This window comes from Notamacropus eugenii, chromosome 5 (assembly GCF_028372415.1).
Source record: "Notamacropus eugenii isolate mMacEug1 chromosome 5, mMacEug1.pri_v2, whole genome shotgun sequence".
Taxonomy (NCBI): domain Eukaryota; kingdom Metazoa; phylum Chordata; class Mammalia; order Diprotodontia; family Macropodidae; genus Notamacropus; species Notamacropus eugenii.
In genome coordinates, this window is record NC_092876.1 from 8,743,433 (window position 1) to 8,760,350 (window position 16,918).

The following is a 16,918-nucleotide window of genomic DNA, read 5'->3' on the forward strand; positions in this document are numbered from 1 at the left end:
CTTGCTAGATGTTTTGTTGGCTTTTAAACTTTAAATTTAGTTTTAAGATAAAGTAACTTTGACTGGTCCAAAAGAGCCCTATAGTGGCCAACATAATTTAGGGCTATCTTTAATTAATTGACATTAGTGCTACCAATACTCATGCTAATTTTCCCTAAAATATAGTCAAAGGAGACCTAAATAATTCAAAAAGATTAAAGGGAATTGGTCCCTGCCCCAAAACTAGTTTAAAGGGAATATGTGGACTTCAGCCAAGTAAGTAGAAGTCTATTGGAAGCTTGGAATAGAATAACTTACCCCACCGTGTGGAGAGTGGTTCTCTCCTAGTCCATCAATTCCATCTGCCTGTCACAACACCTTTCTGTTGACCTGAAAGTTCGGTTAAAAGAGGCAAACAGGCTAAATTCATATTTTTATTCCCTTAAAACTAGCAGTTACATGATCATGGAGCCAGAAGGAATTCTGCCTGCCTGGTACAAGAATGACCAGGCTTAAATACACTTTACCATGAGAAGGGAATTTTCTCAGTTGTGTAAGGTATAAACACAGTGAGACAAGACAATTAACAAGGTAGTCAGTTGGAAATTAAGATTCTAGGATGTCTGTTTCCCTCTGTCTCTGCATATCAAGGTAAGAAAATCCCACCATTTTGGTTGTAGGCATCCTGTCATAAACAGGTGGTTGAAGTTGCTGACACAGGAAAAGGCATTTTTAGAACAAAACAAAGCAGTCTGATTGATTTAGTTCATGCTTTGGCCCTCACTAAAACTAAAAAAAATCATATTAAATGTCATTTCAAGAAAACTTTAGAAAAATCTGAAAACTGGGGTCTCCCTTAATTGACTTGGGAAACTTTAGTTCTTCTTAGCATTGGTACTGTTTTCCAGTTTTTCTCAACACCTCTATTAAACAGTTTCTCAATCTAAAGTCAGATGAACACATACCTACATTTTTGAGGACAAATTTTGGATTGGGAGCAAAAGAAGTTGTTGATCTCCTGCCCTTTGATACACTTGAAAGACTGACACATGCTTTATTTGTTTCTGTATACATGTTTGTTCTTTTTGTAATAGTGATAGTGGCTATTGTTACCCTTGGCAACCTCGCTGATTCTACCAGTACCATCAATATTAAAGGGAAATGCACAGTTCTACTAAAGCTTAGAATAGTCTACAACTTTGTTAGTCCTGAAATAAATCAAACTCATAAGTGTAGGAAAAAGGCATATTTAACTGAGATTAAAAGGGGTGCAGGCTTGTGATCCTCAGTCACTCATATATCTGAGTACATGGATTTCTCCCAAGAAAACTTAGAGAAAGGTTTTTATACTTTCAGGAAGAAAAAGTGGTAAATGGGGGGCGGAGGTTATATGAAGAGTAAGTCCTGGTCACGAGGCCCTACCCACCTTCAGTGATGTGAGCAAGAAAACCCAACTCATTTGGATTGTTTTACCCTTTATGATCTAATTTGTCATAAATCTTAATGAGAGAGGCAAGGACATTCAGAGTCACTTTGGTGGCTGTAGCTAGCTTAAGCTAGATCTGTTTTTACAAGGTCCTCTGCTCAACCTAGTTAAGCAGGAATGCAATGATATTTCTAGGATTGTTGAGAGGTAGGGGCTTTCTTACTGTCAGAATGGCCTTTTGACAGACAAGAGAATATTATGTCTGATATTAACACTATCCCTATCATTTTCCCCCTTCTGATTCCCTGAGAAGACACTGCTTTTCAATGAGTCACTAACTGGTATAACAAACGCTTAATGGTATGGGGGAAGGAGAAAAGAGATTGAAAATAATACAGCAGCTGTTGGGGGCAATCCCTAGCAAGCAAGCAAGGCTTTATAAAGAACAACGGTACACTCTTTCTCAGTAAATGACTCTCACTGTATATTTCATCAGTCCATCAACAGCTCTCTGGTTTCTGAGAATATCTAATGCAGTCCTCTGGACCTCTGGAAATCTCTCCCCTTGGACACTTGAATAGGTGGGGTTTCAGAGCCACTTCTTTTTGAACAGATCTGCTTCTCCAGTGTAGGTCGCTTGCAGATACCTCCTTTTCTGTTAAAATCTCTTTTTTAAATTTTTTCTTATTTTAAGTTTTCAACATCCATTTCCACAAAATTTTGAGTTCCAAATTTTCTCTCCATCTGTCCCCTCCCCCAACCCCAAAAAGCCTTGTATTCTGATTGCCCCTTCCACCAATGTGCCCTCCATTCTAACATCCCTCCCTTACCTTATCCCCATCTTCTGTCTTGTCCTGTAGGGCAAGACAAATTTCTATACCCCATTACCTGTATTTCTTATTTCCCAGTTGTATGCAAAAATAGTTCTCAACATTTGTTCCTAAAACTTTGAGTTCCAACTTCTCTTCCTTCCTCCCTCCCCACCCATCCCCACTGAGAAGGTAAACAATTCAATATAGGACATATCTGTATAGTTTTGCAAATGACTTCCATAATAGTGATGCTGTGTAAGACTAATTATATTTCCCTGCATCCTATCCTGCCCCCCATTTCTTCTATTCTCTCTTTTGATCTTGTCATTCCCCAAGAGTGTTTACTTCTAATTGCTCTCTCCTCCCATTTGCTCTCCCTTCCATCATCCCCTTCACCCTGCTTATCTCCTTCTTCCCAACTTTCCTGTAATGTGAGATAGATTTTCATACCAAATTGAGTGTGCATTTTATTCCTTCCTTGAGCCAAATGTAATCAGAGTAAACTTCACTTTTTCCCTCCCACCCTCACCTTTTCCCTTCCATTGGAAAAATTTTTTCTTGCCTCTTCTATGACAGATAATTTGCCCCATTCCATTTCTCCCTTTTTCCTCCCAATATAATCCTTTCTTAACCCTTAATTTTATTTTTTTTATATATGACCCCTTCCTATCTTGTGCTCTCTGTCTGTCTCTCTTTCTGTGTGTGTATGTGTGTGTGTGTGTGTGTGTGCATGTGTGCGTGTAATCCCTCCAACTACCCAGATACTGAGAAAAGTTTCAAGAGTTACAAATATTATCTTTCCATGTAGGCATGTAAACAGTTCAACTTTAGTAAGTCGCTTGTGATTTCTCTTTCCTGTTTACCTTTTCATGCTTTTCTTCATTCTTGTGTTTGAAAGTCAAATTTTCTTTTCAGCTCGATCTTCTCATCAAGAATGCTTGAAAGTTCTCTGTTTCATTGAATGACCATTTTCTTCTCCTGAATTATTATACTCAGTTTTGCTGGGTGGGTGATTCTTGGTTTTAATCCTAGCTCCTTTGACTTCTGGAATATCACATTCCACGCCCTTCGATCCCTTAATGTAGAAGCTGCTAGATCTTGTGTTATCCTGATTGTATTCCCACAATACTCGAATTGTTTCTTTCTAGCTGCTTGCAATATTTTCTCTTTCACCTGGGAACTCTGGAATTTTGCTACTATATTCCTAGGAGTTTCTCTTTTTGGATCTCTTTCAGGAGGTGATTGGTGAATTCTTTCAATATTTATTTTGCCCCCTACTTCTAGAATATCAGGGCAGTTTTCCTTGATAATTTCATGAAAGATGATGTCTAGGCTCTTTTTTGGTTATGGCTTTCAGGTAGTCCCATAATTTTTAAATTGTCTCTCCTGGATCTATTTTCCAGGTCAGTTGTTTTTCCAGTGAGTTATTTCACATTCTCTCCATTTTTTTTCATTCTTTTGGTTTTGTTTTGTAATTTTTTGGTTTCTCATAAAGTCATTAGCTTCTGTCTGTTCCATTCTAATCTTTAAAGAACTATTTTCTTCAGTGAGCTTTTGAATCTCCTTTTTGACTGGGTTAATTCTGCTTTTTAAAGCATTCTTCTCCTCATTGGCTTTTTGGACCTCTTTTGCCAATTGAATTAGCCTATTTTTCAAGGTGTTATTTTCTTCAGCATTTTTGGGGGTCTCCTTTAGCAAGCTATTGACTTGCTTTTCATGATTTTCTTGCATCACCCTCATTTTCTTATCCCATTTTTTCCTCCACTTCTCTTACTTGGTTTTCAAAGTCCTTTTCGAGCTCTTCCATGGCCTGGTACCATTGTATATTTATTTTGGAGGTTTTGGATGCAGAAGCCTTGACTTTTATGTCTTCTCCTGATGGTAAACATTGTTCTTCCTCATCTGAAAGATGGGAGAAGATATCTGTTCACCAAGAAAGTAACCTTCTATAGTCTTATTTTTTTCCCCTTTTTGGGGCATTTTCCCAACCAGTTACTTGAGTTTTGGTTCCTTTGTCAAGAGTAGGGTATACTCTAGGGACCTGTAAGTTCTCAGTTCCTCCAAGGTGTCACAATCAAGGGAGAGGAGCTTGCTCCTCAGGGGCCTCTGCCACGCCCGAGAATGGTGCTGAGATTCAGATCACCTGCTCAATTCCCCCAAGGGCTTTAGGCAGGGTGGGGCCACCACTCAGGGCTGAAGTTCAGATCAGCTTCTCAATTCCCACAGGGGCTTTAAGCTGAGCCACTCCAACAATGGACCCTGGCTGCTGCTGCTGCCACCACCACCACTGCCTGGGCCGGGGCTAGGGGAGGACCCTGCTCCCTTCTCTCTCTGGTTAAAAAAGCCCTCTCACTGACCTTTGGCATCTGTGGGTTGAGGGATCTGTGAACCTCTTTTGCTGCTGCTGCTGTGAATTCTGTCCTGAAGCCTGCTCTGGTCCTGCTTCTCCTGATGCGGAAGCCAAGGCTGGGCCAGGCTCTGCTCCATGTCTGGTGCAACAGACCTTTCCCGTCAGCCTTCCAGGTCACCCTGGGCTGGAAATCTCCTCCACTCCATTGTTCTGTGGCTTCTGCTGCTCTAGAATTTGTTGAGAGACTTTCTTTACAGGTATTTCATGGGCTGTAGGGGAAGAGCTAGTGTATGTGCATCTTTCTACTCCACCATCTTGACTCTGCCCCCTCTGTTAAAACCTCTTGCAAAATAGATCTTAATACAACTCAACACTGTTTCTTAAAATTTATTTTGCCAATAACCAGGTCATGGGGTAAGATCTGGCTCAAACCTTATGACTCTAATAAGAACATCAAATTAGGAGTCTCTATACCACAGAATTTACATTTTTCCATATTTCTTGCTGCTCTGATCTTTGAACATTGCCAGCAACAGACTAAAGGGGAAAACTAAAAGAATCTAGGAGGATCTGATTTGTAGAATGAGTCTTTTTAATTATGAACTTGATATCTGCCAATATGGTTATGTAGTCTAAGGCCAAAAAAATGTCTTTTAGTTGGCATTGATTCTACCATAATTTAAGTTCTGATGTTCATCTATTTCATTTATCTTGGATTCAAGTTCCAGGAAAGGATGAAACTTCAATTTATTCTCTATAATTGCCAAGTGATGCAAGTTAGCAAGTTGTTATGTTGATATATTCAGGAAATTCAAATTCAAACTGAAAAATCAGAAAAATCTGAACTCAACTTTTATATAATTTCCTGATTTTGTTATTTTCTCAAAAACATTTTACTCTAGCTACTTACTTCATTATTTACTCTTATTATGCACCTTTAGCTGTATGCTAAGGAATTAATCCTACACAGGAACACAAAGAAAACAGCATTCTTGGAGAGACACTTATTTTATTCCAGTTGTAACTAAACACTTTGATAGGGTATATTCCAAATTGTATTAAATGAATTATCTATTGTAAAACATGTCCAGTTACTAACCATGTCCAAATGAACTAGGTATTATAGTCGCATAGATCACTGTTCTCCAATCCTCTTCAGATTCTTGTATAATTTGCTTGACTTCCAGAGCATGCTCTCTAAACAAGTGTAAATCCCATATTAAATAATAACTTTGAGTAAAATTGGATGTCCCTTTAAGATAACACAAGATAGATCATAAGTCACCCTTAAGATAATGAATTCCACTGAATTTTTTTTTAATACAGTACAGAAAACATAGATGACATTAGCCTCACTAAATAATAGAATTATGTCCTGGTTTCAAAAATTCTTACATCATTGCTTAATTATTCTTATACCATTGTAAGATATCAAAGGGCCTTATCTTATATAGGAATATAAAACTAGTAATAGGCAGATGACTAGCCCAAGTATTCATCTATTTAGTCGTTTAGGATATAGAAAGGACTATAATTCTAGGCTGAATAGCTTAGATCTTATACACCTACATCTTATTATAGTTGCTCAGATGTATTCCAGTATTAGCCTATTAGATAGTGATTTAATATTGTGTTCATACTGATTAGCTGTCATGATTATAGTAATTTGCCATAAAAGGAAAATAGGGACATAGCTATAGTAAAGAAAAAATGCTTCCCTAACTTCATGTTAATCCCAGACAAGAGTCATATAAGTGGCCAATGAGCTAAAACTTGACCTAACCCCACCCACCCCTGTTCATAGGTTTGCTGGCATTATGGATCATTGGTTCAACAGCATTTCTTGATAATCATACCTGTACTCAGACACAGAGTAATATAAATTACAGTTCCATAAGGTCTTACTTGAAACAAGTTCTAATTATCAGCTTTGGGTGGATTCAGTTATTAAGGATCACTTCTCATTGAGAACAAGTATTGATCATAGTCTCAGACTGAAAACACTAAGAGATTCATCATTTCAAAAAAATTACAACTTTAACTTGCTGGCTAGAGAGATTTGCTATGAGTGGAAGAAGCAGGGATGTGATTATAACAGCAATACTGCTCCTCTATGTCTAAGCCCAAGGGCACCAAATGGGTCAGCATATGTTTAAGCAGCCAGGATATTATACCCAGGATCAGAATTAACCAGGTAGGCAGATTTCTTGTATGGGAAAATCAATTAATAGACTCCAGCCTTTGCCTTCCCAAGGTTACCCTCCCAACCTCGTTCCAAGGGACCACTGGCCTCAGATCTCATATGTCACTCCCATTGAGCTGTTGGCATTTTTCTTGAAGTTGACACAACAAACCTAAAGAGAAAGCACAGAAGGAATATTCAGGGTTCCAGTAGGTTTCATCTCAAAAAGCAAAATCTCACTAATTGCAGTAGGGCTGGACACAACTGTTATCAATACTCTCAAGTTGTTGCAGTGAACTAGTTAGCAAATAAAAATGATCAGACCTTCAGAAATCACACAAAAGATTTTACTTAGCATTCCTTTTTACTAGTATTTTTCCTCCTCAAGAACAGCTTAAAATTTACCCTGATGTAAGAGGCAGTGATTAGAATCTAATAAATTAATAACATTCTGTAAGTTCACATAGTGAACATGTGATAGCTGTAAACCTCCAAACTGACAGTTATCTATCTCTTATTCAACTGTGAAAGCAAATAAATAAATAAATCTTTAAGACTAAAGTCTGCTAAGACTAAGTTGGTTAAAATGTAACTTCAGAATAGAACACTCTAGATATAACTTCATAATTAAACAAATTCCTTATTACTACCCCCCTCTCATCAAAAAGTGTTTGCAATATGGGAGGAGAAAGTACAGTATTTGGAATATTAACAGTTTTAAAACATTTTCTTTTCCTTTAACAATTCAGCATGTAATGTAGCAACATCCTATGCCCTTAACAGTGTATCTGCACAACATCATGAACAATATTATGGATTTAAAATATGAAACAAAACCCATTTCCATACAGGTGATCTCAATTCAGTTGGATACATCTCCAAATTACCTTACACAGAGCATCATTCCAAACAAATTTAAGTGGAACTTATTTCCTAAACATAAACTGATCTATCAAAGAGAGCTTGTAGCCTTCAGACAACTTTTTTTTTGGAGGCAACTGGGGTTAAGTGACATGGCCAGGATGACACAGTTAATATGTGTCTGAAGCTGGACTTGAATTCAGGTCCTCCTGACTCCAGGACCAGTGTTCTATCTACCGCACTTCTTGGCTGCTCCTACGCAACTCTTTAACAACTGAATTTATAATCTAATGGTATCCAAATTACAAGAGAATCTATTGTTCTAACTATGCTGGTGTTCCCAAGTTTTGTAATATAGACATATATTTAATTTTACATTAGTAATACTAGGAAACAGACGCAACTTTACCAGTTTGAATTCAAGTCTGTTATTAGCCTTTTTTTGCTTAAGCCAAAAGCAAAAAAGCTCTAAAGAATTAGCTTAGGTGCTTACAGAGAGTAGCCCCTTATTCGTTCAGGCAGAAATCTTTGAGAGTCTCCTTATAAACCACCCTGAAAAGGTGGGTGAGCATAGCTACCAGATGTTTATCACACTTCACTGCAGAAAATTCTTAGTGTATGTGGTACAGTGGTTAGGGATTGAATCTTTTCCTTTTGCATTTTCTAGTTCTCAACCGAAATTAAATCACTGTACTTTAACCTGAGCATTGGGGTAATTCTTGAATTCTTAAAATATTGATGCCCTGCTCAGTTGTCAATCTACCACAAGAGGTCAGCACTCAGCGGTATTTTCCAAACGTAATTATTTCAAACTATTAGTAGAGTTGGTAAGATTTTAGTATTCTACTTTTCAAAGATAAGGACATTTTAAGGGGTCTTTGCTATATCTTCACAAAAATTATTAATATTTCTATATTTTGAAAGTTTTTTTATTTTAAACATATTTATGTCAAGTTTTTAACAGTTCAGTCTATAACCAAGAGTTCACTTTTCTAAGCCATATTTCTTATCACATTTATGGTAGGCACTATTTTCACACAATTAATAAATTGGCAAGCTGAGATAACTTGGCTTAAGATCTCACAGCTAACAAGTTTTGTGATCTATACATTTTCCAATTTATCTTAGTGCCAAATAGCATAATGAATTCTAAGAAAGACACATTTCCCTTATATTGAGACCAGAATAGATTCAATGACACCTACTTCTATTTTCCAAATGTTATCATACAAAATTGCAATTTATGATTTCAATTATTTAGTATTATTATATTTTATACAAGGGCTATTTATTCCAAGCATTTCATATTATGGGATTCAGTCAATTCACTACCAAAGATTTTAAAACTAGTAGTAATCTATCCCAATTATCATGCTTAAGAATACATTATAATTTAGTTCGAATCTGAGTGCTGCAAGAATCCATTTTCTCCTAGCCCTGTATAACTTCCTCCATTGGCTTTCAAATCAAGCTGCAATTTTTATTACTATCATAGTTCCCAACCTAAACAAAGGCAAACTTTCTCAAACCTCAACGTGTTTAAACCTTCTTTTCATTTTTGTATATCTCTCTTGTGGTTTGAAAAACCAAACCTCTATTACCTTTCATAATCCTTGTCTCAAACCTTTCCTATTTCTCTCTTTCCACATCTCTAAAACCTTGTATTCAGACCATACAACTTTCCTTTTCTTGTTCAAATCCTCCATTTCAACCGTATCCCAGACTATATTCAGTCCACTGAATATTTCCTTCGTAATCTTGGTGCACATCATTCTTAAACCTAATTACTTGCTACAACTTTACTTTACTTTCCCAAGCTCTATAGGTAATTTCAACCCAGGTGATTGTCTTTATTAATTTACCTATCACAATTATACTCTGTCCCTTGATTAGCTATAATTCAGGAATTCTCTAGGAGCTCACAGAGTTCCAAACTTCTCTCATTCTCTTACAAGGAGATAGAAACCTGCACTGTCTATCCTAGTGTCTGTATTTGAAGAAGTTTGTGGACAAATCACCTTAAAAATCCATTAATAAGTTTTTAGTCATTACAAAATTTTTAGGAGGCCTGCAGTGGCTCATGCTCCTGTTGAGGCACAGGAAGAGGGTTCTGGGTTCTCTCAGTTCAATTAATAGCTTATTGGGCTTGACTGCCCAACTAACAGTCAGGATCACTTATGTTGTCTACAAAGATTAACTCAACTCAGTTTTCCAAATTAAATCAGATTTACTGTCTTCTCTTTTCTGCTTACTTACTCTTCACTTTTCAGAATCTGAAGAGTTAATCCTTTGTCATTCATAACTTAAGAAAGCTGTATTTTTTCATTCTTACCAACAATTCTTAGTCAAATAGCCTTTACAATGTTCATTTTAAACCCATGCTGAAAGGAAAATTCTTCGTCTGGGTTTTCACTCTGACTAACCAGGCAAAACTCAGGACAAAGACAATTAAAAGAATTTTATTATAAGCACAACACATCAAAGATGAGCAATGGTTTCAAGATGGGGGCAGTTTTTATAGGTAGTTTTATGACCCTCCAGATAGGTCCACCTCAGCAGAAGACATGAATCAGCACCAGCGGCTTTGCCACATGAATGGCCCTCAAAACTTCTTCTTCAATTGGAAGTTTAGCTAAAGAGTTGACCCTTAACCTGAGGTAAATGGTCAATGGCCTCAGCATTGATTGATCTTCCATCGGTAATATGATGTAATATAGTATTATATAACGTGTTTATAGAACACCAAGGTAGGAAAAGTCCCATTGTTCAAGAGAGTGTTTGGTTCAAGGTGCCTTGTCCTTGGCATTCACAAACAGTAGAATGCTCCTGGTCGGCCTCATCTGACCTTGTAGCTGCGGACACAGGAGGGGCACTTTGGGTTCTGCCAGAGAGCAAAGCAAAACATATTTGTTATGCCAGAGCATGCAAGGCATTATGGTGAGTTGAGGCCAAAATGTCTTTCTCCTGATTGGTTTATCCAGGTTTTAGGCCTTTCTTAGGGGATGGGGGTTCACAATGGTTTGGGGAGGGGTTCACATCAGCTCCGTATACTTGGGATAACAGCAGCTGGCACTTGGATAGCGTGGTAAGGTTTGCAAAGTGGTGTACATGGGCTGTCTCATTTGATCCTCACAACATCCCTGGGAGGTAAACGTTACTATGTTACAGATGAGGAAACTGACCCAGAGGGAGTAAGTGACAAGCCCAGGTACACTCAGCTAGGAAGTTCCTGGTGGAGGTTCTCACGGGTCTTTCTGCCTTGACTTTAAGTCCCCACTCACGGAAGGGGAACCTTGATTCCATCTCCTGAGTCCTAGGAGGGCTGGAGCCAGTCATGTATGCCAGGTGCTGCACCAAGTGCAGCCCCAAAGTGGAGCAAGTTCACCAGGCTGCCTAAGGAGTGGCACCCTGCCTCACGTGGGAGAAGTGAGCAATTTAAATCTTTTGTGCTGATCTGCATCGGGGTGGGGTCGTTCTTTCTTCCCTAGCAGTCCTCGGGGGTCCTTGGGGACCCCTCCTCGGGCTCCCGGACGGTACGGAGCAGGACAAACTGAGGGCACACAAAGGGAAGGCGCCCGGAGGCGGGAGAGAGAAGCCCGAGGTGGTACAGAAAGGTGGGGGATGGGAAGGGATGGGGACGGAGTGGCCGAGCCGAGGGGGGAGGGGAATACTCTTTTGTATCCTATACCACGTGGGCTCCGCCTAGCCCCGGGCAGCGCGCCCCCCCCTCTCGCGCAGGCGCAGGAGCTACCGCTGCCGCCAGACTACTTTTCCCAGAAGGCATTGCCCGTGACGACGCCTCGTTCGGTCCCTGGACCGCTCTCAGTCAGTTGCCATGGAAACCGTCACTAACGAGGACCGGGGGAGGGCCGGAAATGTCGGAGCAGGGGCCCAGGCCACCCGAGGGGGACTTCCGCTTCCTCGTTGTCCTCTTCTCCTCGCCTGGTGAGAGAGGCCGCTTTAGCCCCCGTCCCTCCCGCCGCCCCTCGCGCTGCCCCTCGGCCGTCCTCCCCTGCCCTCCTCTCCCTCCTGCCCCTTCCTCGTTTGCTGCCCCCGCCCCCCCTTCTCCCTGTCCCTTTCTTCTCCCATTCCCCCTTCCCCTTTCTCCGCTCCCTCCTTCCCTCCCCCGTCTTTTCTTTCTTTACCCCCGCCCGTCCCGCTCCTCTCCTTCCCTCATCGCCCTCCCCCTTTCCCCTCGACTCCCCTCCCTTCTTCCCCTCTTTGCTGCTTTCTCTCCCCTGCCCCCCTTTTCCTGCTTCCCCTTCCCTTTCTTTCCTTTCCTCCCCCCTCTCTTCCTCCCTCTCTGTCTCCCTCCCTCCTTCCCTTCTCTCTCTCTCCCTCTTTCTCCCTCCTTCCCTCTCTCCTTCCCTCTCTCTCCCTCCTTCCCTTCTCTCTCTCTCTTCCTCTCTTTCTCTCTCTCTCTCCTTCCCTCTCTCCCTCCCTCCCTCTGTCTCTGTCTCTCTCTTTCTCTCCCTCCCTCCCTCTTCCCCCACCTTTCCCTTGTTCTTCTCTTCCTCCCCTTTTTGCCATTTCCAGACTTTTCAGATTCTCTGCCTCCTCTTTGGATTCCATATTGCAGAGTTAGGGCCCTATGGATTGGGAGGATTCTTCCTGGAGCTGAAACTCCTGGGATGAACCTGGTGGTGGGCCTGCACCGAGTCTCTGAGCCTGAGCTTAGGGGAGAAAGGCATTCAGTGGCATTCATTCATTCATTCATTCATTCATTCATTCATTCACTCATTCATTCATTTATTCATAGAATCAGTCATTTGCAGGCCTTGTGTTATCCATCCCTACTGCTGCCTTGGGCTAAATTGGGGCCCCAGAATCTCAAGCCAGGGGAAGAGGAGAGGGGGATGTTGGTTGTCTGTGGTTCCCCTTCAGGGACTTGTGTGTTGCCTTCGTTTCCCTTCACCCTCTCCTCTCATCTTGGGAACTTGGGGTGCAGAACTTCTCACTTATGCTGCCTGGGGCATCCATTGGTAAGAACTGTGGATGTAGGGAGCTCAATTTGGAATCCTGGCTGGGCCATTTACTTCTTGTACATGGTGCAAACCTTGTCAGTTCTCTGGGTTTCAGGATCTTTGTCTGTAAAACCTGAGATGAGTTAATCTCTGAAATTCCCCTTAAGCCCTCAGTCTTTGATCCTGTAACCTCTCTTTTGTAGAAGTGTGAGTTTTACCAGTCACATCTTTGGGGGTTTGAAGGAAATGCTATTGACTCCTCAGGAGGCCATCCTTCAGTTACTTGAATGTAAAGTTTGTCTCCCAGGCAGCAAAGACTGTGGCCCATTTCCCTTCTCCTGGGAGCAGGGGAGCAAGGGTTGTGTCATCATCTTTTTCTTCTACCCTCAGGCCATTTCTGGAAGGGGGAATTTGATTTCTCTGGGACCAAGGAAATGCTAGCCTCTCATCTTTCTTCTCTGCTTCCCAGCTATGCCTCTGAGGATTCTGCTCTTTCCCAAGAGGAAAGCACTCAGGAGAGAATGGTCCCTGTGATTCCAACAGCCAGGTGCCAGGTTAGTTGGATTTTCTTCTTTGCTGAAATGATACCAAGATTCTTAGAGTTTGGCAACACTTCTGGTTCATATGCCAGAACTTAGTAAACTGGGTCCATTGTGATGGGTGCTCACTCCTTGAGGAATGCTTCCCAGGAGTTGCTGGTCAAGTCAATAAGCATTATTTAGTGCTTATTGTGGAAGGCACTGGGCTGAGCACAGGGAATACACAAAAGGGCAAACTCAATTCCCTGCCCTCACCTAGTTCACTCTAATGGGGAAGATAACATGGAAACCGTTGAGGCAGCAAGGTGGTGTAGTGGGTGGAAAGCTGGACCTGGTGTCAGGAAGACCTGAGTTCACATCCAGCCTCAGACACTTCCTAGCTATGGGACCTTGAGCAGAAACCTTCACCTGCCTCTGTTGCTCCTCTGTAAAATGGGGATCCTTCCAGGGTGTTGTGAAAATCAAATGAGATAATCTTTGATAAAGCACTTTGCAAACCTGGAGGCAACCTATAAGTAAGATGTATACAGGACAGATCGGAGATAATAATAAGTATAAGTAAGATGTATGCAGGACAGATTGGAGATAATCTCAGGAGGAAGGCACTGGTGTCCTTCTTCTGACCCCTGTTAATTAAATTACCCCTGCATGGTATATGCTCAGTACTGAGCTTGGTGCTGTGAATTCAACTTGATAGTCCAACTTCTGGAGATTTCATTTTCCCTGAGGCAAGACCAACTATTTTATGTGTATTAATGATGCACTTTCTTGCTTTGTTTTTAAAAGTACCATAATGAGTAGGCAGAGATATTCAAGTTTTTAGAAGTTCAGGGAAACAAGGTGTTGATATGGGTTCAGATGAGAAATGAAGGATTCCTGAAGAAAGTTCATTTTGATTTGATATGGGTAGCATGTGGTTAGTTGGGGAAAAAAGCTGGGTGATCCTGGGCAAGCCACTTAACCTCCAACTGCTTCAGTTTCCCCAACTGTAAAATGGGGATCATAATAGTGCCTACCTCCCAGAGTTGTGAGGAGCAAATGAAATGATATTTGTGAGGTGGCACATCATAGGCACTTCATAAGTACTTCCCTTTCCTCTCCCCACCCCTGTTTCTGGTGAGGGGCCCACTGTTCTAAGGTTCACCATCATTCTCACTCTCAAAGTTGTCTATGTTTCTTCTCACTCCTTCACTCTCAGCACTGATCAGTTAGTTGCCAGATCTTGTCAGTTCTTCCAGAATTCCTGGTATCAGATCCCCCATCACCTTTTATTTGGATGAAGGCTTCAGCCTCCTCATTGTTCTTCCTCTTTCCAGTCACCTCAGGCCTCCCTAATCTCTTTTAGCACATTGCTGTCCAAACATTCCAAATGTAAATGTCTGATGGGATCAGTCTCCCACTCAGAAAGTGTGAGGGATTCCCCATCCCTTCCAAAATAAAAAAAACCAAAAACTCCACTTAGCATTGAAGTCTGTCCATAAATGGGCTCCTCCCTACATTTATAATATTTCCACTCCATTTCTCTTCCCATTGGCTCTCCCTTCTTTCTAAAATGGAGTTCCTCCTTAACCTTCCCTCTTCTTTCAAGGCATATTCAAGGCATTCTGTCTCTTTGGCAAGTCTTTCTTCTTTCCCTCTGTTGTTAACTGCTCTCTTTCTCCTCACATTACCTTGTGTTGACTTATCTGCATTCCTACTACATCCCTCAACTGCATCCAAGTTCCTTGTATACCAAGACATTTATTTTTTTCTTTTAAACTCCAGCACCTAGCACAATTGCTTTTGCATCCTACCTTTGATTACTTTTAGGCAGATCCCTTAGGCTTCTGAGGCTTAGTTCCCTCACTGTGAAAATGGGAGAAGCCTGGAAAGTAAGAATGGGGACCAAGGAAGAGGAAAAGTTGGTGAAGCCAGACATCAGTTCTTTTAAAGGCAGTAGTGAGGTGTCAGGCATGTGGCATGGTCTTAAAATACATAGGATACTTGGGAGACTAGAGGCAATAAAGCAGACAAAGGAAAAGAAAGAAAGGAAGAAGCCATTCAGTCCAACTAAAAAAAAAATTAATGAAGCAAGTGCCTGTGGGTGCACATAACCTTAGAAATGCACAGGCAAAACCCAAATTGGGTCTGGCTTCAATGAGTTTTGTTAATCTTATGTTTTACACTGCATTTTTATTGATACATTTTGTTTTTGCATTTTAGAAATATAGCCCTCTCCTACCTAGATTTCTGTCATAGCAAATATTAAAGCAGAGGAAGAAAAAGCAGTTTAGTAACAGTGAGCAGGGTAGCTGAGTGATTCAATAGACAGAGTACCAGTCCTGGAGTCAGGAAGACCTGAGTTTAAATCCAGCCATAGACACTTACTAACTATGTGACCTTCAACAAGTCACTTCACCTTGTTTGTCTCAATTTTCTCATCTGTCAAGTGAGATGGAGAAGGATATGACAAACCACTCTAGTATCTTTGCCAGGAAACCTTTCCTTTCCCTCTCTTCCCCCCCCCCCCAAAAAGAAAAAAGGGAGTCATGAAGGGTCAGCTATGACTGAAAAGAGCTGAACAACAAAAAAAAAACTAGCCCCAACACATCAGCTGTACAGAACACACGAAACTCTCTACCACCAGATTTCCCTACCTTTGCATTTAGGGGAGAGAACTATATTTTCTCACTTTTCTGGGACAAGCCAGGCATCCTGATTTTGCAGCATTCTGTTTAGGTTGTTTTTTTGTTCTTTCTACAGTTATTACTTCCACATCGAGGGGCTTAGGGGCATGGTACCTCTGCAATTTGGAAAATCCACGTAAAATTTTTTGGCCCTCCCTTTGTACCAGAGAAGAAGTCTGAATTATTATGGTATTAATAGATAAAATCTTCATATCATATAATACTGTACATGTATTTTATGCATTTCTGAGTTTCTCAACTTTTTCTGTGTTGTCTTCTGGGTGTCACATGTAATCTGGAACTTCCCCAAAACTCCCCCCAAATTTTCATTTAATTTCTTGTGCTGACCCGTGATATATTGAAATCATGATGGGGCACACTACGATGTGGAATTGATAACTGTTCTGATGTTGTTGTAATTGTACATATGTTTTTCTAGTTCTCCTTACTTCCTTCTGCATATGTTCACATGCGTCTTTCCCATTCTTCTTTGACTTCTTCGTAGCAATCATTTCTTATGACAATGATATTCCATTAGAGCCATGTACCACATAGTGTGTTTAGCCATTTTCCATTTGATGTGCACCTGTTTTGCTTAAACTTTTTTGGTACCACAAAATAGGTTGCTATGTTTATTTTGGTATCTGTAACTTTCCTGGGTGCTAAGTAGTGGGATCCCTGAGTCAGAGGTTATGGACAGTTCAGTCACTCCATTTGTGTAATTCTAAATGCTTTCCAGAGTGACTGCACCAATGTGGATCTCCCCCCCACATTAGTAGGGGATGAGTTTAGTTAGTCAGCTGATTCTCTCACAGCCTCTGTGACACTGACCATTTTCATTTGGTGCTATCTTTGCCACTTTGCTCTGAGTTATTTTGAGTTGTATGCCCAATATCATTAGTGATTTAGAGCACTCTCTCATGTGGTGGTTAATAGAAATTCATCCTTTGAAAACTGTGTCCCTATGCTTGGACCACTTAAAAGTGCTTGTTTTAGAAGGGGTTCGTAGGGCCATGAACACATGAGTACTTATTTCCAACCCTTAGGCAGAACAATTTGATATTTAAAAGGAATTTATTGGTTTGTGGTAGACTTGACTCCAACTGAGACAGGAAACATTGTTGGCCCTTGAGCATTCA

The 16,918-nt window shown here is 40.8% G+C and overlaps 1 protein-coding gene across 11 annotated transcripts in view; it reads left to right on the plus strand.

Annotated features, from left to right (window-relative positions):
- The first annotated feature begins 10,059 nt into the window (after positions 1 to 10,059).
- The window catches only part of LOC140503269 (homeobox protein otx5-B-like), a 67,623-nt gene continuing 60,764 nt past the window's right edge, over positions 10,060 to 16,918 (plus strand). For 5 of the 11 annotated variants that reach the window (XM_072607091.1, XM_072607089.1, XM_072607088.1 and 2 more), the window contains exons 1-2: positions 11,311 to 11,555; positions 13,044 to 13,128. The gene's annotated coding sequence lies outside the window, so the exon portion shown is untranslated. Of the gene's footprint in view, positions 11,556 to 11,606; positions 12,593 to 12,964; positions 13,129 to 16,918 lie in introns of those variants that run through there. The other 6 variants (XM_072607085.1, XM_072607084.1, XM_072607094.1 and 3 more) reach the window with 6 other exon arrangements.